The sequence below is a fragment of the Podarcis gaigeae genome (assembly GCF_964106915.1).
Source record: "Podarcis gaigeae genome assembly, chromosome: 2".
NCBI classification, from domain to species: domain Eukaryota; kingdom Metazoa; phylum Chordata; class Lepidosauria; order Squamata; family Lacertidae; genus Podarcis; species Podarcis gaigeae.
The window spans coordinates 75,776,942-75,797,574 of record NC_139679.1 but is presented as its reverse complement, the minus strand read 5'-3'; the positions used below and the strand labels follow the sequence as shown (position 1 = coordinate 75,797,574).

General features: G+C 42.1%; 1 long non-coding RNA gene across 1 annotated transcript in view; it reads right to left on the bottom strand.

Moving 5' to 3' along the window:
• Window positions 1–407: 407 nt before the first annotated feature.
• Window positions 408–20,633, bottom strand: part of LOC310838876 — a 29,841-nt gene continuing 9,615 nt past the window's right edge. The window contains exons 2-4 of the long non-coding RNA XR_014561197.1: window positions 1,980–2,267; window positions 1,290–1,367; window positions 408–595 (exon numbers count right to left, since the gene is read on the bottom strand). This is a non-coding gene — a long non-coding RNA (uncharacterized lncRNA). The remainder of the gene's footprint in view (window positions 596–1,289; window positions 1,368–1,979; window positions 2,268–20,633) is intronic.

Here is a 20,633-nt window from a genome sequence, read left to right as displayed (position 1 = left end):
ATGTAGGGCTCTATCCCTGTCCGAGAACAGCTGTAGTTGATGTACTGGCCATAGCTAGTAAAGAACACTCCTAGCCACTGAGGCTACCTGAGCTTCTGGCAGCAAAAGTGGATCCACAAGCACCCAGTAAATCCCAGCCTGTTCTTTCAGAGGGAACATACCCATCTTGGCTCAAGAACAGCTGTGTCCTTACTCATCACTCTGTTGTTCTGTTGCAAGAGTCAGATATGACATGCAGGGAGTCAAGTGACACATATGAAAGCAGACTTTAGACCAGAAGTGGCATAGCACTTTCTCTAAAGTCAGGGTCCAGTTTGTGTTTTAAAAGAAAGATCCTAATCACTGATAAAGAACACAACAAATTAGCTACTTTTGAAGCATGGTCTAAAAAGAGAGAGAGAACTGAGTCACGTTCTGCAAGTTGGATTTATTTCTCAATGACAGAATTTCCCAAGTCTCCCTCAAGAGGTTTGCTTCCTTTGTACAAAACTTTGAAGTCATTGTGGTGTTCTATCGCATGCTTCCCTATCAGTCTGTGGACACAGATGTGCGTTTTGCTCCTAGCCTTCAATTCGGCATCAGACCATTTCTCAGCCTGGGTGACAGAACAGAAACAAGCACTTTCAGAACAAGAACATTCATGACGGCTTATCACCCTGCCTTGATCCCCTTGCACAGCACTGTATTTTAAAATACAGGACTGGAGGAGACTCAGCTGAAACCCCAGAGCCTTGAGAGGTGGGAGACAGCGTGCTGCTAATTTCCACAGGAACATCAAAGCCAATTTTAAACATTTAAATGCTACGTGACGCAACCAGCCCACAGAACCTTGAGCAGCTTCAGAGGCAGCAACTGCAGATGATGGAAAGCGACATTGCTAAATAAAAATATCCCTCAAGTCACAAATGGAGGGCTAGGTTCACTTGGCTGGGACGTGGCCTTGCTCTTTATCTACCTATTATGGCACATGTTCAGGGAAATTAATGGAGCAAACATACTTTTTTAGTCAGAGCAAAGTCGTTTTCTTTCCAGAAATAGTAAACAACAAGGCAACAAGAGAGTCAGTGTGACTGGAATAACAGTTAGGGTGTTGGACTAGGACCTTGGAGACCAGGGTTCAATTCCTCACTTTGTCGTGAAGCTCACTGGGTGACTTGGGGCCTATCACTGCCTCTCAGCCTAATCTACCTCACAGGGTTGTTATGGGGATTAAATGAGGAGGGGAAGACCTTGAACTTCTTGGAGGAAAAGGTGAGATATAAATGCAATAACTATAAATAAATAAATACAGGGTAATGTCCAGACTACATCCTCCCAAAGTTCCCAGAGCGTCACAGTATTGGACAGCGTTAACACTTTGGCCACACCTACCAGAAACAGATTACAGTGGTACCTCGCAAGACGAATGCCTCGTAAGACGAAAAACTCGCAAGACAAAAGAGTTTTTCGTTTTTTGAGTTGCTTCGCAAGACGAATTTCCCTATGGGCTTGCTTCGCAAGATGAAAACGTCTTGCAAGTTTGTTTTTCCTTTTTCTTTTTCTTAAAAGCCTTTTTTGAGGTTTTTGAAGACTTTGGTGATTTTTGAAGCTTTTCCAAAACTTCTTTTGCAGCCATTTGGTAAGTTAAACTTTTAAAACTTTTGGATTTTGGGTGCTTCGCAAGACGAAAAATTCGCAAGACGAAAAAACTCACAGAACGAATTAATTTCATCTTGGGAGGTACCACTGTATTGTTTAGCATTACATGATGTAATTTTACAAATGTTATAAATCATCATCATAACATTATACAACTACAGCCAATGTATACACTGTGTACATCATATTCAGATAGCATAACTAATCATTTTATTGGTGTAGGGTTTCGGTTATCTGTGTAGTTAATAATGATGGTGGTTTAGCATGGAGATTAGTAACAGCAAGCAGATAATTAAAATATCTCTTTTAAAAGTGCTGACTGAAACTTCAGCCCATCTCACCCTTTGGTCTTGAAGAGAGGTTTGACCCAGAAGGAAAAATGTGTCGTACAATCCAACTGATCCCAATGAATTAGCTTCTAAATAGCATATTAGAAATAAACACCCCCAGAAAGAATGAAATGTACACCCAGCAGATTTCATTTCATCCCACATGATGCTGCCACCTGAGGAAAATTTAGCACTTAGAAGCAAACGTGCTTCAGGATGATGGGCACTTGAGGTAAAATCTTGGAGTGTAACCAAAGGGATGTCAAAACCATGAGTTGTTGACAGCACAGGGAGTGTATTCTGAAAGAAACACAACAAAACGCACTTGTCAAGAACAGTGAGCTGAGGGATGATGGGTGAGTCTTTTCAGAGCACAACCAGGATGTGCTGTGCAGCAGCCATGCCAAAGGGAACATAAACCACTTAAAGCGTAAATAATTGCAGAACGACCACATTGGCCTATTATGAGTTATTGTGGTGTTGTATTGCAGCATTATTATGCTGTTCCTTTCCTCTTCTGTGGAAAAAGGCCCTGAATCACCCAAGATGAAGAGAGCTGGATAATGATTATGACAGAAAAATACAAGTTGCTGCAACCTCCATATCTCTGGCTCAATCAGCCTATTCTAAATGCATAATGTCTGTTTAACATTTTTATCATGTCCTTCCTCCAATAGCCCTATAGAATATATGGGATTATTGCATTTCACCTTCACAACAACCCTGCAAAGCAGCCTGAGGCATCAGAGGCATAAACATATTGTTAAATGTGTCCGTCCCCCAAAAAACCTTGAGGTCCACCAGTGGTAGTCATGCACAAAACAGTAACGTGGGTCAGCTGTGTGGGGAGCCAGATGCAATATGCTCAGGGGACAATAATAATCACCTACAACTTTTACTCAAGTGAAACCACCATGTCGCAACACAGCACATGACCGGTAGCCATATGCTTCACTCTCCATCTTATTGTTGCCAGAGGCCATGCCTGCACTGCAGTATTTCCTGCTAATACTATGCATGATTTTGTTTCACAGCGCATAGAGCACATTTGGTTTGTCATCGTCTGATCTCTCTCTGATCCCAGATACTGCACACATTTTGGTTACATGATACCCTGTGTGCTTATGCTTTTGTTGGTGTTTTTAATGTGATGCTGTTGCATCATTGTTCATTTACTGCATTTTATGGATTTTTTTATTGCTTTATATTGTGGTATTGTATATTATTTTACTGTTTTACAGTTTGCTGTTTGAATTCAGACTATAAACTGTCTGTGGAACTCCCCGTTCTTCCCGCTATTGAAAGCATGTGGTATCCAGTACTGTATTTAAATAATATGTAAATCAATTCAAATAAATGGAAAAATTGCCTTCACACATTTTCAAGGCATGGGTTAATCATACTGGGTACTGTACTGAACAGTGCCAAGCACCACACACCTCTGACATACATTCTCACTTCCGTGTGCTAACACAAATAACTACATGAGCTCACACTCAGTGAGGGGAAAGGAAATTATTTTTCTAGCGATGGAGACAATACATGCCAGGTAAAGGCTTCAAAACAGGATCTGCCCTGTGGACTTATGAACAGTGGAAAGAATTTCCCACAGGCCAAGTTAACACAACACGTGAGGAGGAAGGGTGACTACAAAGCTCATCTGTGGTGCTGCTGCAGTCCATCTGATCCCTGCAGTCCACCCAGCATAGGCTTCCTGGATAGCTTCCCATTTGAGGAAAAAGAGCCTGAAAGGGAGAAAGTCTGAAATTTCCAGAGTTCTAGCTCTTCCTGGTTCCTGGAGAGAATGAGGAAGTGGCAAGCAGAAATAACTAAAGGAGTGCCTCAACCGCAACCTGAGAGGGGCCATTTCATGACTCTGAAACAGCATGGAATAATTCACAGCTGAATTATTATTCTACGCCACTTCTTTCTTTCAAAAACAACAAAGAGTTTTGAGTACTTTGAGGACAACTTATGGTGCCTCAAAATTCTTTGCTGTTTTTGCTGCAACCATGACTATGTACGTATTACCAACTCAAAACGCGGCCAGGTCTTTCTCTTTCTCGATTTGGATCAATGCTGATTGAGGAGGGAGACTCGGTACTATATTTCATAAGAAACACAAGGATATATAAGGATTGTAGCTAATATTGTGTGTATACCACTTCCCAATGCACCAGTGAGAACACACAGAATGTAGAGTGAATGGAAGTGTGTACACATAGCCAGACTAGCATGTCTACCCCTCTGGAAATCCTTCCAATCACACTAACATTTATGTTTCCCCCCAGGACATCTGCCCTGCAGCCAGAAGCATAAACAGCTGCCGCCTGGATATGCATTCTGTCATAGCTGGATCATGTGAGTTTATCTTTTGCTCTTTGTTCCATCCCCACAGGGCCTTCTGGTTTAGTTGGAGTATGAGTGCTTCCAGACTGTTCAGGTGGGATTCACATACCCACAAACATTCGCAGTGGTTCCACTCTCTCTCTCTCTCTTTTTTAAAATAATCTTTATTAACCGACCAATCAAATCAAATCAAATCACATAAATTCCGAATTACAAAGCCAAATTTTAAATTTTTTGTTGGGGGGACGCATATTTCAAGTTCCGAAGGGGATTCCAATCATCTTCTTGCTGCTGCGTTAATATCCACAAATCTGTCCAAATAATGTTCATAATTCTATCCAGTCCCATCTTGCTGTTCCCACATCTCATCTTATTCATATATTTTTCTTTTTTCCTTATGATCTCTTCTGATAATCTCCTTAAGCAGGTAAACACCAGTTATAATCCTGTGTGAATTTTTCCGTTCATCCAATCACCATATCAAGATGGATTCCATATATCATCACTTCCATAAATTAAAGCACTCTTTCCATAATTAATCTTAGCAAATCTGTCGCCTTCTTTAGTCCCTCTGAGGAGGCTCGCCCACAATATGAAAACAGATCCATTCCTCCTCCCAGACATAAGTCTTTTGACAGAACTTGCCAAAATGTCGACGCTATTTTTTACTGCGTCATCCCAAAGCTCTTATACTTTCCACGATCTTCTTAAAACATGCTTTTGGTTAGAAAATTATCTCCACACAGTCTTAAATCATCAGCTTAGGTCATTTAAACGGCATTTCTGACTTGGGGGGGGGATTCTTGGTTAATCAGATAGAGAAAAGAAAGGAAAGTTCCCCCCCTCATCCAGTCCCGTTGCCGACATACCAAGCCTTGGTGTGTCTTCTCATGATATATTCCTGTTTATCCGGCCCATCTTTTTTCCTCAGAGATCTCTTCAATTAGCAGTCTTTACTCCCCATTCTTCCTTGAAATATGTGCATTAGCTTCCTCCTAATTGTTTCTTTTGAAGTTGCTGCAGCTAGAGGTACGAATCAGAGACGGCGTCCAGGAGCGCCAAAGTCCACACAAGGACTTTCTGCTTAGTGCCCCCACCCCCTCAAATTCGGGGGTGGTATAGAGCACAGCAGGCAAGGGCAGTCCCCCCCACTCGCTTTGGGGGGGCGAGAGGCTGTTTACTCCCATCACAGCCTCTTAATTACCTCGTGTGGGTCGGAGACAGTGGTTCCACTCTCATCTCTACTTCATCAGATGAAACCCCCTCTCCCCAGCCTGATGTTGGTCTCTCATCAACACCCATCATCCCTAGCTGGCATTAGGAAAAATGCGGTCATTGCTGCTTCTCTCAACACCCTAGACAAATTCATGCTTGCCGTAGGAAATCAGCCATGTCCTGCTGGTCCTGATTGTGGAGATAGAGCTGTTCATGGCACAATAACCTTCTCTCCCCCCCCCCCCATGCCATCCTGTTCCCATTACCTGGAAATAAGCCCCATTAAACACAAAGAGACTCACTTCTGAGTTGACATTGTACTATAAGGTAACTAGCTACACAGTGATTTTTTATTGAGTGTCTGGCTCTAGGTCCTGCCAAAACATCTGTGCATAATTTTCACATCTTGCACCTGTCATTTGGGGAGGGGATTCTGCAGCATCCACCTTCACTTATCACATAACAGCATTTACAAAATATAACTTCAAGGGAGCACCTGATAAACACACCCAGGAAAGATGCATTCTGGTTGCAAGGGGGGAAGGAAGGGCAAATGCTGGACTACTGGACAAAAAGGACTACTGGACAAAAGCAGGAAAAGTGCTATAAATGGAAGAGGAAAAATAAAACTCTTTAGGACTCCAGGGATTCCTACTTACTGGTGTCCAAACAATGCACTTATCAATCAAAACTCATCATCTAAAAATCCTGACAGGCTGGCTTTTTTCGCAGAAATGGCTTAGAAGGGTACCTGCACATTTTGCTTCTTAACTTTCTTTCTCGGTGGGATAGAGACTTACTTCTTTCTTTAAATATAAGCTCAGAGTCAAAGTTGCCTGACTGGGAGTGCCAATAGAGGCCTTTAGCAACACAGTATGGCTCAGATACAGACGCGGGTGGCGCTGTGGGTAAAATCTCAGTGCCTAGGACTTGCCGATCGTATGGTCGGCGGTTCGAATCCCCGCGGCGGGGTGAGCTCCCGTCATTCGGTCCCAGCTCCTGCCCACCTAGCAGTTCGAAAGCACGTCAAAGTGCAAGTAGATAACTAGGGACCGCTTTATAGCGGGAAGGTAAACGGCGTTTCCGTGTGCTGCGCTGGTGCTGGCTCGCCAGCTGCAGCTTCGTCACGCTGGCCACGTGACCTGGAAGTGTCTTTGGACGGCGCCGGCTCACGGCCTCTAGAGCGAGGTGAGCACGCAACCCTAGAGTCGGACACGACTGGCCCGTACAGGCAGGGGTACCTTTACCTTTACCTATGGCTCAGGTGTTTCATAAGGCAATATAGAATCAGTACAGTGTGGTTCCAGGCACTCCACCCTCCACATATGGATTTGGGTGCATGGCACTTAAGTTGTAAGCAAACACAGTTTATGACATTGCAAATCATTACTGATCATGGGACACATCTGTTATGTAATTAGCCTTAGCTTCCAATTTCCTGGCTTTATGGCATTTGAGCCAACATGAAGTAGTTTTAACCCTGGTCTTAAACTGGCAGATTTTTAAAATCAATGAATCTTTTAGATTTTTGAACATAGCTGTCAACGTTTCCCTTATTCTGAATAGGATTCCCCACAAGAAAAGGGAAAAGCTGACAGCTATGTTTTTGAAATGTTAGTAATCTGACCTTTTCCCATCCAATTCATCTGCAGCCATTAATGAAACAGCTTACACGATTCTCCTCCTTTCCCTGTATATCCTCATAATGACCCTGTAGTAGAGGCTCAGAGAAAAAGACTGGCCCAAAGTCACCCAATGAGCTTCACAGCTGAGCAGGGATTTGAACTCTAGTCTGCCTCTCCCCACTCTCTACCACACTAGCTCTTTTAAGATTTGTTCTTTTTCACCCACCTCCCTCTCTTCAGCAGCAGCAACGGTGTCATTTAATTAGCCATCTGTTCTAATGTTTAGGTAATTTGAAAGAGTTTTTAACATTCTTCGAAAGCTGCTCAATCCCCTGCAAAGCTCACTACTGCAAAAGCAGATTTAGCATTGTTGTTTTTTCCAAAGGGAGAGGGAGGGAAGAAATAGCAGCATAACTGCTCCTTTACAACAAGGCTCTCTGACCCTTAGCTAAATATCTGCCCCATAAATAATCCGCCTGCATTTTTCACTGGCAAAATGTTGGAGGGGGGACAGAGTATGATGCAAGGGCTAAGCTGCATTTTAACTTGTTGGGAGGACATGCTATCCGTGGCCATGCCAAAAGGCCCTTTCAGTGCTTATCACTTTGTTTGCTTAATATCCTGCGGCTGCTTATTTTTAAAAAAACTTTTTTAAAAGAGGGGAAGGAAAGGGAGGTGACCATACTCTTTCCAAAAATCAGTTAAGTTTGTGAAGCAGCTTCAGAAAATATACTTTCTAATTGTGCTTGTCCTCAGCTTTCATATGACCTACATACAATGTCACTGAAGCACAGTTGGTGTTTTTCTTCCCTCCCCTGTGGCACAGGAGAAAAAAGCACCAAAGACTTTTTCTACTGCACTGTTCTGAGAACAATCAAAACAATCTTGTTTCTGCAGTCCCACCCTGTGCAGTCTGTAAACAGCTCTCCTGGATACGAATGGGAGCGATGGCCCCATGAGGAGAAAGCACTCAGCATTCTGAGTTTCTGACAGAAAAGAGAACAAACACGAATTCAAGAACCTTCGGCTGCAATTTCAGCCCTCTGAAGAATTACAAAATGGCGTTCACATGGCTGCAGGTTCTGTCAGGAATCACAGGGCTCTGGTTAACCTTTCCTCTGGCTGGCTGGCAGCTCTCTGCAATGGTGCTCCATCACTTGAGTCTAATTACAATGGCAAGTTCCACCACCATAGCATTTCATCGCCTTATCATGCGGTAAGAGAGGAAGGAAAGAAAGGAAAAATCAAGAGTCTTTTACGAAGACACGTTATGCTGTCCTACTTCTGGATCCTTTGCTGTCGCTTGAGGCTCAGGTGGCTTCAGTGGTGCAGAGTGGCTTCCATCCGCTTCGTGTCTCTCTGTAACAGCCTGATCCAGCCAGCCAGCATGCAGTTCTGCCTACGTCCTCCTTCTCCTTCCCAGCAGCACTTGAGGAAACCACTCCTGTTTCAAATGGACACCTTTCTTCCTGTGGTGACATCATACACCCTTGTTACCCCTGGCAACCTCCTCCTCTCAGTTCTTTTCCTGCTAAATCATCCACCTATAGAGGCATCCAGGGAGATTTCTACTGCAACGGAAGTAATATTTTTGGCCCTGGACGAGACCTTAGAACATGGCTTGTCATTTTAACTTTCCTGAGACCAAGACCCTGGGAACAAAGAAGTAAATTATTGAGAGGGAAGCTAAAACAAAACAAAACATGTGTCTCATATACCTTTTGAGTTCTCTGAAAGAATTCTGGGTACTGTAGTTTAGGGAAGCTTTTAATGTTTAATAGATTATTGTATTTTAATATGCTGTTGGAAGCCGCCCCGAGTGGCTGGGGAAACCCAGCCAGATGGCCAGGGTATAAATAATAAATTATTATTATTATTATTATTATTACACTGTAGCTGACCTACCTCCCCCTGCAATATTTTTTCCCGTTGGAACTCCTGCATGTGTGCTCTGTCTCTTTCACAAATGTGTGTGCGCGCACATCAGCCTCAGATTATTGGTGAGTGTTTTGAGTGAATTAGAAGATCTATTCCAGACTTGCATTATCCTTTTCAGTGTTTTGGCAGAGTGGAATAAAAACATTGTGTTCTTTTCTAAAACCCAGCGGAGCAAAACCCTTCGGTTCTGCCCAACCTTAGAAACAAATAAAAATGTTTCAGTTCACTGCAAAAAGAGCAAAGCAGAAGAGCTGTCACTGGCTCAGAAGAAGCAGGCCAACCCTGCTTGATGATTGCCAGAGACAAGAATTTGATAAAATTACTGTAACCAGATCACGGAAAGGTGAAGTCTTGGGGTATTTATAGAAAGCTGATTTGCAAATGGTTGCCAATGTCATGTTTCCCATTTACAGACTTTTTCTGTGGAAGTGGAATTTGTGCTATTGTCTATTTTGCCTGTTTTTAACTTGTACCACTCTTTGAAATTTCTTTTGTAATTACCCATGATAAATACAATAAAGTCCAGCTTACCCATACCACTTAGCCATACCACAGCTAATCACAAAGAAGCAAGTGTGTGGATACACAGAGCAAAAAATCACTGCTACTTCACTCCCCCCCACCCCATTCTGTTTCTGCTGGGGAAGCAAACCATAAGCCTGGGTTCACAAGTAAATAATGCACTAAGACGCACCAGTGCTTTTTTTCTGGGGGAGTGCAAGGGTACACATATCCCTAAACATTTTGTGAATCTTTGTATTTTTGTCCATTTACTGTATTTATTTTTCCAGATTTGAACTATAAAATGGTGATTTTCTTGAGTCAAAATGAGAGGATCCCTAAACATTTTTTAAAGAAAAAAAGCACTGGTTATATGGATAATATTTCATCACTTGTGGCATGGATTTAAGCCTTCTAGACATTCAGATGGGACACACATGGACAAAAGTGTGCAGAGGGGCAGAGGCATACATGCTAGCCCCATTCTCAATGTCGCTGGACCAACAGCCCTTTGTCATTTTGTTCTTCCTGCAAGATGGGTGTATGAGCAACTTCCCAGTGGTCCTGGGTCCCTTGCCTGATGGCAGAGGCCAGAATATGCATCCCATCTTTTCTACAGTCCAGGATCCATAACATATTTGAACCCAGTTCTCCCAAGTTAAGGTCAGTATTTATCACAGAGCCCTTCCAGGCAATTTTCTGGTGGGGTACAATACCAGCAAATGCAGCTTTTGTGGCTTCAGTTGTACAACTGTTGCTCTTGTACCACAAACCCCTCCAAAAATCAGAGTGTTTGCAATATTTATTTATCTACCTTTATCTATTTATTAAATTTGTATACCACCCTCTATCTCGTGGTAGTTCACAGCATAAAAATACAAGATAAAAACACAAAACACATAATATAAACAAAACAGTAACACCCCCCTCCGTCAAACACATTAAAAAGGATGTTAGTCACCCAAAGGCCTGGTTGAAGAGGAACATTTTTGCCTGGTGCCTAAATGTGCCAGGTGTAGGATAACATTTACTTGATGCAGCATTGTGTAACTTCCCCTCAAACAAGTCAGAATGAATGCTTTATAAACAGGTATTAAGTATATGCAAGAAACAGTTTCTAAAGTAGGCCGCTCACAAAAGAAATGAATGTAACATGATACAGCAAGAAGCTTGGTAATCGTGTGTGTGTGTGTGTGTGTGTGTGTGTGTGTGTGTAGCAACAACACTAAGCCAACGTAACAAGTTAACTTACTTCAGCAGAAGCTTAGATACAATCCACATGCAAAGCTTAGATAAGATCCACATATGAAGCATATAATTAATTAGGCCACAGCCAAAATAAGGCCATAGACTGAGGCAGGGGAGATACATCATCTGATCTATGTGTCACCAGATAGTTAACAGGAAGAATTTTCTTTTTTTTTTTATAATAATTTTTTTATTGTTTTTACAAAACAGAAAAAAAACAAGGAACAAGGGTATAGGAAAAACAAACAAATCACAAACAGATACATAAAAGATGACTTCCCCATACCTCCCCTTCTCTGCATCATTATTTTATAATGTGTCAGCAACCCTTCAGTCAATTTCTCTATATATTCTCATTAAGTTTCCCCCTTTAATTTACGATTTACAGCTGTAGTTCTTTGTTTCTAGCCTCTCGACATCTTAACCGTCCGATATTTTACAATAGTTCTTAAGGTATACTTTAAATTTTCTCCAATCTTCCTCCACCGCCTCCTTCCTCTGGTCACGGATTCTGCCGGTCATCTCTGCCAGTCCCATATATTCGATCACCTTCGTCTGCCATTCCTCCAGAGTGGGTAGTTCTTGCATCTTCCAATACTTTGCTAAAAGAATTCTTGCTGCCGTGGTTGCATACATAAAGAAAGTCTTATCCTTCTTCGGTACCAATTGGCCCACCATGCCCAGAAGAAAAGCCTCTGGTTTCTTTGAAAACATCCATTTAAGGACTTTCTTAATTTCATTATAGATCATTTCCCAGTAGGCCTTAATTTTTGGGCAGGTCCACCAAAGGTGATAGAAGGTTCCTTCAGCTTCCTTACATTTCCAACATTTATTATTGGGCAAATGGTAGATCTTAGCAAGCTTGACTGGAGTCATGTACCACCTGTAAATCATTTTCATAATATTTTCTTTCAAAGCAGTACATGCTGTGAATTTCAAACCGGTGGTCCATAACTGTTCCCAGTCAGCAAACATAATGTCATGACCAACATCTTGTGCCCATTTAATCATAGCTGATTTTACCGTTTCATCCTGTACATTCCATTTCAGCAGCAGGTTATACATTCTAGATAAGTTTTTTGTATTGGGTTCTAACAGTTCCGTTTCTAGCTTTGACTTTTCACTCTGGAATCCTACTTTCCTGTCCAGCTTGAACACTTCATTTATTTGGTGGTAATGTAGCCAATCTCTAACTCTATGTTTTAATTTTTCATAGCTCTTTAATTTAAACTTTTCTCCATCCTTTTCTAACATTTCATCATATTTTAACCAGTTTGAGTCCATGTTAAGTTTTTTAACTGCTTTTGCTTCCATTGGTGATAACCATCTGGGGGTTTTATTTTCCATTAAATCTTTGTACCTGATCCAGACGTTATACAATGCCTTCCGTACCATATGGTTTTTAAAACTCTTATGCACTTTCACCTTGTCATACCACAGATACGCATGCCAGCCGAGGTTATTATCATAACCTTCTAGATCTAGGATGTCTGTGTCCTCAAGAAGTAGCCATTGTTTTAACCAGCAGAAAGCTGCTGCCTCATAGTAGAGCCTCAAGTCCGGCAGGGCAAACCCCCCTCTATCTTTTGCGTCTGTTAAGATCTTAAACTTAATTCTGGGCTTTTTGCCCTGCCAGACAAATTTAGATATATCTTTTTGCCACCTCTTGAAACACTCCATCTTGTCCAGAATTTGTAGAGTCTGAAACAAAAATAACACTCTCGGCAATACATTCATTTTGATAACAGCTATACGGCCTAACAAGGAAAGTTTCAGTCTAGACCATATATCTAGATCCCTTTTAACTTCTGTCCAACATTTCTCATAATTGTCCTTAAATAAATTAGCATTTTTTGATGTTAAGTTTACCCCCAGATATTTAACTTTTTTAACAATTTTCAAACCCGTTACGTTTTGAAATCTATCTTTTTCTTCCGGTGTCAAATTTTTCCCCAACACTTTGGTTTTTTGTCTGTTCAATTTAAATCCTGCCACTTGACCAAATATCTCAATGAGGTCCAACACTCTTTTCGTACTCTCCTCTGGCTGTTGTAATGTTAAAACTAAATCGTCTGCAAATGCCCTTAATTTATAATGTTTCGCTCCGACCTGAATACCTTTAACCAGCGGATCCATTCTAATCATGTTTAACAAAACCTCCAGGACGGATATAAACAGGAGGGGAGACATAGGGCATCCCTGTCGTGTACCCTTTTCTATTGATATATCGTTCATCACCATACCATTCACGATTAATTTTGCTTTTTGTTCTGCATATATCGCACCTATACCATTTTGAAATCTTTGGCCTACCCCCATTCCCTGGAGATTCTTCATCATAAAACTCCAATTGATATTGTCAAAGGCTTTCTCCGCATCCACAAAGATCAAAACTGCCTTTTTGTTAATGTCCATTTCCAACAGTTCCAGAATGTCTAAAATATTTCTCACATTACTTGACATATATCTCCCTGGGAGAAAGCCTGTTTGGTCCTTATGAATCTCCCCTATTAGCACTCTTTTAAATCTTTTTGCCAGAATGTCTGCAAAAATTTTATAATCCACATTCAACAGTGATATAGGCCTATAGTTTTTTACTTGGCTTTTGCCAGTCTCTGTCTTTGGTATAAGTGAGATGAATGCCTCTTTCCACGATTCGGGAGCCTTTTTCCCCTCCAAAATTTGATTGCAAACTTCTTTCAATGGTTGAATCAACCATTCTTTTAACATTTTGTAATATCCTGCTGTTAAACCATCCGGTCCTGGAGATTTCCCCAATTTCATATTCTGAATGGCACCCTCTATTTCTTGTTCTGTTATTCTCCCATTTAAGGTCATCTTATTCTGTTCTGAGATTTTTGAAAGTCCATATTTTTTGATGAATTCCTCTATTTCTTGCTCGTTTGTTGGGCCTTGCGCATACAGTTTTTTGAAGAAGCTTTGAAAACAATTACTTATCTCATTTGGTCTAGTGATTATTCTTCCATCTTCTTCCAAAGATGTTACAGTATTCAGTTTTTGTCTTTTTTTCAATTGCCATGATAGCAGTTTCCCGCATTTATCTGCCGATTCAAATGTCTTTTGTCTCATCTGCTTTATCTTCCATTCTATTTCTTGATTCATCAGTTCCATATATTGCATCTGATAGAATTTTATTTCTCTTAATATTTCTTGTGACTTTGGTTTAGATCTTAACTTCTTCTCTTCTTCCTTTATTTTTTCCAGGATTTTCTCTTCCCTCTCCTTTTGCTTTCTTCTCTTTAGGGAATTCTGCTGAATAAGAAAACCACGCATCACGGCTTTACTTGCATCCCAGATTGTTCTTTTCTCCACATTTGTTCTTAAATTTATCTCAAAATATTCTCTTAAAGTTTTTTGGGCCTTCTTGTAGATTTCTTCATCTTTTAAGAGGGTGTCATTCATTCTCCATCGAAATGTTCCCGCCGTTGTTTGTTTCATTTCCATTTTTACAGCATTATGGTCGGAGCAGGTTTTTGGGCAGATTTCTATCTTCTTAACTTTTGATGCCAGATTGCTGGAGATCCAAATTTGGTCAATTCTAGTCCATGTCATCTTTGCTTCGGAGAAAAAGGTTCCCTCTCTTTCTAGAGGGTTCCTTGTTCTCCAAATGTCTATTAAGTCCATATTGTCGGTCATTTCAAAAAAAGCCTTTGGTAGTCTCCCGTCCTTGGATATCACAAGTCTTTGAGCTTTGTCCATGTTTGTGGAGACTACTCCGTTCATATCGCCCATCATTACAATTTTATAATCCATAAAGTCTGATAGAGTCTCATGCAGTTTCTTGAAAAATTCCGCCTTCCCCTCATTAGGTGCATACACCCCTACTATTAAAAGTTTTTCTCCTTGTGATTGAATTTCAACTGCCAAATATCTTCCTTGCTCGTCCTTAAATATCATTTTTGGGGCCAATTTTTCTTTGATGTACATCACTACGCCTCTTTTTTTGACTTTATCTGATGATATAAATTCCAATCCCAGTCTCTTATTTATCAGAAGCTTCCTGTGGGTCCTGGCTATATGTGTTTCTTGGAGGCATATTATGTCCAATTGTTCTTTTTTTAGAATGTAAAAAACTTGTTTTCTTTTTCGGGGAAGGTTCAAACCATTACAATTCCAGGTTAATAATTGCAGAGACATCTTTGTTTATTGATGGGTATCTGTTCCTCCGACCGCACCCAATAATTGTTCTTCTTCGGTTGGTGGTGGTGAAGTAAGTCCAAATGATAGATTTGAAATGTCTGTTGGTTCTTTTAGGGTCACAGTCCCTTTTTGTAAGTCCTCAAAGTTTCTTTCCAAAAACTGGTCCTTGTCCTGTATTGTTTTGATCTTTATCTTCCTCCCTTTAAAGTTGAAGGACAACCCTTGTGGGAATTCCCACCTAAATGGGATGCTATTTCCCTTCAGCAGGTCAGCAAGGTCTTTGAAGTAGGTCCTTACTTGCAAGATATAACGGGGGATGTCTTTAAAAATCTGTATTTGAGAGTTTCCTATCACCAATGCCTTCTGAAAATGTAGATTTAATATTTTGTCTCTCTCTTCTCTGGATCTTAATGTGATTAGACAATCCCTCGGCTTTTTGCCTTGTCTCCTGCCCAGCCGGAAGGCTGTGGTTATCTCAAAATCTTCTTCTCCTTCCCAGTCCTCCAACCAAAATCCATGAATATTCTCTGTGAGGAATTCCTTAAGGTCGTCCTTTTCTTCCTCAGGGACAAGTCTCAGCTTCAAATTCTTCCCTTTTCTCTCAAGTTCCATCAAAGCCAAAGTTGCATCATGTTCACCCACTTTCCTCTCAATTGGAACAAATTTTCCTTTAAATTCCTCAACCGTACTTTGAGCACTCTCGGCTATCCTCCTCGTTTCTGTATTTTCCTGTATTAATTTATTTATGGAGTCAGTATGAGATGATATCGTTGTTGTGTTCAGGTCTAATCTTGTTGTAAGTTCTGTCAATTTTCTGGAATTTTCTGCCAACTTCTTAGAGTTGTCTGTGGATTGCTTTGTCAATGCCTCTAGAGACTGGTTTATTTTAAGCAGTGCCTGTGTCATAGAATCCATTGATGCTGTTGTTACTCTTTCCTGTGCAGCTGGTAAGCCTGCCGTGGAGGCCCTTTTCTTTTGTGCTTGTGCTTTTGTTCTGGCCCTTGTTGATATTTCCTCCACTGGATTGCTCATAGCCAAGGTCGTTCACACAGGAAAGGTTTAAGTGGAAAATCCCACTGTTATTTTTTCCAATGGAACAATGTCTCTCTTTCCCTCTAGGGGGAGTAAAATGTATCCCAAAAGTGAAAGTCACAAAGAAGCTTTAAGCATATATCGATACAAATCCAATAGTCCAACACGAACTTTACTTTGTATCCAGGTAAAACAATCTTCTAAATAAGCCAAAACCGTTACTTTTTGTCAAATAGAGTCATTTACATCTGCCGTCCGATTTTGACAGCTCCCTTTTGACAGTTCCCTTTTTCCGGCGATACAACTCTGATCAGGCAGCCCCTACCAGGGGGGTTTGGCGGTGAGGGGGGATAACTTCTCTTGATGTTTTCAGCAGGTTAATAATGTCTCTTTTTTTCTTCCCCCCCCTATTCCTGCCCAAAAGGGGGGGGAGGTTACTCTTTGATGTCGGGCTTGTAGTTTTAAAAAGCACTTGTCATATAAAAACAACTTGATTTTTTCGTTGCTTGATTAAACATGCAGTTTCCGGGGGGCAGACTTCCTTGATTTAATGCCTCCCGTTTTCAGCCAAATCCAAGTTTTTAAGTCCCGTTAATAGTTGTTTTGAAGTTCTTACTCACGGGTATTGATGCCAATTGTAGTTTCAGGAAGGAATCGGCGCTCTCCGTTAATGGCGACGCGGCTTCACTCTGCGGGCTGGGTAGCGACTCTCAGCACCGCGCTCACACCCGATGCCGCTCCGGAGCCTTTAAAAAGGCTCTTTCGCAGTACCGGGGGGCGCAAAGGTGCCCACCGAGTCTCCTTGTTCGCAGGCTTCAGCGCCTGCGATTTTAGGGGTCCCCCGCTCGCCGTAGCGGGTCAGACCCGAACTCGCAGAGCAGTCTCGCCTCGGAGCTCGAGGCTAAGACCGCCATTAAAACGCTGGCGCCGACCGGAAGTCCAACAGGAAGAATTTTCAAGGCACTGAAAAAACCAGTTACTGTGCAAAATGTGTCATAGACAGGGGCACTGAAGCGAAGCCGCATACACCAATGTACAGTGGTACCTCGGGATAAGTACTTAATTCATTCCAGAGGTCCATACTTAACCTGATGCACCACTTTAGGTAATGGGGCCTCCTGCTGCTGCTGTGCCGCTGGAGGACGATTTCTGTTCTCAACCTGAAGCAAAGTTCTTAACCTGAAGCACTATTTCAGGGTTAGCGAAGTATGTAACCTGAAGCGTATGTAACCTGAGGTACCACTGTACTCTGAAATGTACCAAGCAGCTAACCAATGCCATAAGCCCATCTCCTTCTCCAGAGGTATAAACAAGCAAGAGCAAGAGGGAAATGGCATTCTTGGAGGTTCAAGAGGTGTTGGTGTACAGGCTCAGATTATGAAACCGATTCATCCAGAATATCTGTTGACGCAAATCTTATCTAGAATGAAGGGGAGTAGCTGGAGGACGGAGTCTTGAGCAACTCCATTCATTTCAGTGCGGCTTCTTCAGGAGAGAGTGCCAAGAGTCTAGATTCTAATCTGCTTTGCAACGTGATCGCCTTGTACATGCTTAATGTGCTGTTCTTCTAGCGACAGGCAAGTGGCCAGTTGTGGTGATGAAAAACAATTCAAATTAAATTTCCTCAGGAGGCACCTGGTCAGCTAATTAAATGTGTGAATAACATATAATAAAAGGCAAGCATGTCATTAAACAACCGAACAAATGGGAAAAAAGCATGTGAAGACGTCAACACATGCCTGCTTCTGGTTCAACTCCCCTGGACTTCACCATGTGTGGGAGCTTTATTCTGGCTTATTTTGGGGGTTTTCTGTTTTTGTGATTTCCCCCCCTCCTGTTTTTGTAATTTATCTTTTAGTTTGGTATTTTTACACTGGTTTTCAATCTGTTTTCTTCTCTCTCAACCCCTGCTTCGGATACCCTTTACTCACAAAAGCATTTTTTTCATTCTTTTAATATTTAAAGTGTGAGATTTTTAATTGAATGGTTCTGTCTGCTGAACACTGCAAGCTGTTCTGGGGATTCAAGTCAAAAAGTAGCATATTGTTAATTAATTAAACAAAACACTGTAAGGAAAGGTTAATTTCAATGTTTTTAAAGAAAAGCAGCTGAAAACAAAAACCATCCCAAATCACATCTGAAATTGTGTCCTTAAAGAAGTTAACATTTGAAAATCTATATCAAATTCAATGAGCTGTATTCAAAAGTAATATGTATACAGTACTCAGATGTAGTAGTCCTTTTTGAGTCAGAGTGAAATGTAGGAATCAATTCTGAGATTTTGATGTTTCGTTTTAATACCAGTATTTGACTTTTAAATGGATACAGTATTTGTATTTCAACACAAAAATTGTTACAATAAAAAAAGCAAATAATCTATGGTTACATACAAGTAATTAGGACATAATTTACTTCAGTGGAAGAGCCTTTCACTTCCCTCACTGATGAACCTCAAATCAATAATTCCTTGGTACCATCATCAAAGCTGCCTTTAAAGTTGCAAATCTATTTTGTTTACAGAGAAATCTGAGGGCTCCCTTGGACAAAAAAAAACAAGGACACCAGCCAGGAATACCAGAGCAAAACAGCAGCCATTAGGCTTGAAGGCTTGGTCTTTATTGAAGACTATCGCGACAGAACTCCCACCTGCCACCAGGTGAAACAAAATGGAAGCTCCATACAAAAGAGAACCCAAACTTTTATTAGTTGCTAATCCCCATGTGTTTGGGACACGGGTGGCGCTGTGGGTTAAACCACAGAGCCCAGGACTTGCCGATCAGAAGGTCGGCGGTTCAAATCCCCGCGACGGAGTGAGCTCCCGTTGCTCGGTCCCTGCTCCTGCCAACCTAGCAGTATGAAAGCATGAAGTGCAAGTAGATAAATAGGTACCGCTCCGGCGGGAAGGTTAACGGCATTTCCGTGCACTGCTCTGGTTTGCCAGAAGCGGCTTAGTCATGCTGGCCACATGCCCCGGAAGCTGTACGCCAGCTCCCTTGGCCAATAAAGTGAGATGAGCGCTGCAACCCGAGTCGGTCACGACTGGACCTAATGGTCAGGGGTCCCTTTACCTTTAATCCCCATCTTGCGGGATGCGGTTGGCGCTGTGGGTTAAACCACAGAGCCTAGGACTTGCTGATCGGAAGGTCGGTGGTTCAAATCCCTGCGACGGAGTGAGCTCCCATTGTTCGGTCCCTGCTCCTGCCAACCTAGCAGTTTGAAGGCATGTCAAAGTGCAAGTAGATAAATAGGTACTGCTCTGGCGGGAAGGTAAACGGCGTTTCTGTGTGCTGCTCTAGTTCACCAGAAATGGCTTAGTGATGCTGGCCACATGACCCGGAAGCTGTATGCTGGCTCCCTCGGCCAATAAAGCGAGATGAGCGCCGCAATCCCAGAGTCGGTCACGACTGGACCTAATGGTCAGGGGTCCCTTTACCTTTACATTTAATCCCCACGTTACACCCCCCCAAAACTACATCAGTAATACATCATGGTTACATCATGAAAGGGGAGGTCTAGAGGCAGTAATCTGAGCATGCTGGACCCTGCCCCATGCCTCCCCTTGCCCTCCACCAAGCACCTATCAAGTGTAACAAAAGAGATATTTACATTTCCATGTTTCCCTGCCAAGTTGTTGTTGTTTAGTCATTTAGTTGTGTCCCACTCTTCGTGACCCCATGAACCAATCACACCCTTTTGTCTTCATCTGGGTTTCTTATTTCTGGAATGGCTACCTGTCTGGCAATCAGGTATCAGGATGCCAGGGATAATCACTCAGGCAGAGGGGCTGCTGAGTAGCTCAGCTCTCATGTCTATATGAATTTCTGAAGTTTTCCCAGTGAGCCAGTGCAGAGATACATTTATCAGTGAATTGTTACATTTGGTATTGTGCAGCAGAGGTCCTTTGAATAGATAGGAGGAAACTGTGATGAAGTGTTTTGTGGGGACAAATCACAAAAGTCACAAAAGTGTTTGTGCTGATTTTGGTAGTGGGCTGCATGTGCATGATATTTGCTGGAGGGGCAATGCCCCCCAACCTATACATAAATTCCTGTAATAATTCCAGCACAAGAAAGTGTGCATGACAACAACCCATTACTGCAAATTCAGCCAGAATAATGCTGACCAATTGAAGTGCTATTCCAAACCAAACACCTTACCTAGGCTCTGCCAATTTCTGGAGACCACAGTGGGGAGAGAGTGCTCTAATGTTTGGGTCCTGCATGTGGGTTACCCACAGGCATCTGGTTGGCCGCTGTGTGAGAACAGGATGCTGAATTAGATGGCCATTGGCCTGATCCAGCAGGCTATTTTTATGGTATTGTTATAATCAGTGTCAGCTCCAGGTTTTGGAGGATCCTTGGGCAACACCCCCTCCATGCCCGCCACCGGTGAGTCTACTTCCTCAGTGTGGCTGGTCCAAGGAGCTCTTGGCTGTGGGCTCCCTAATGAGGTGCAGGTTCTCTGCGCATTCCCACCTATGCTAACGCTCGATCCCAGCCCTGAATGGGTCAAAGAGTAGTGTGCATTTGGGCACATTGCCTTTTGTTCACCAGAAGACCAAACTGAGGCACCCTCAGCATAAATACTGAATACACAG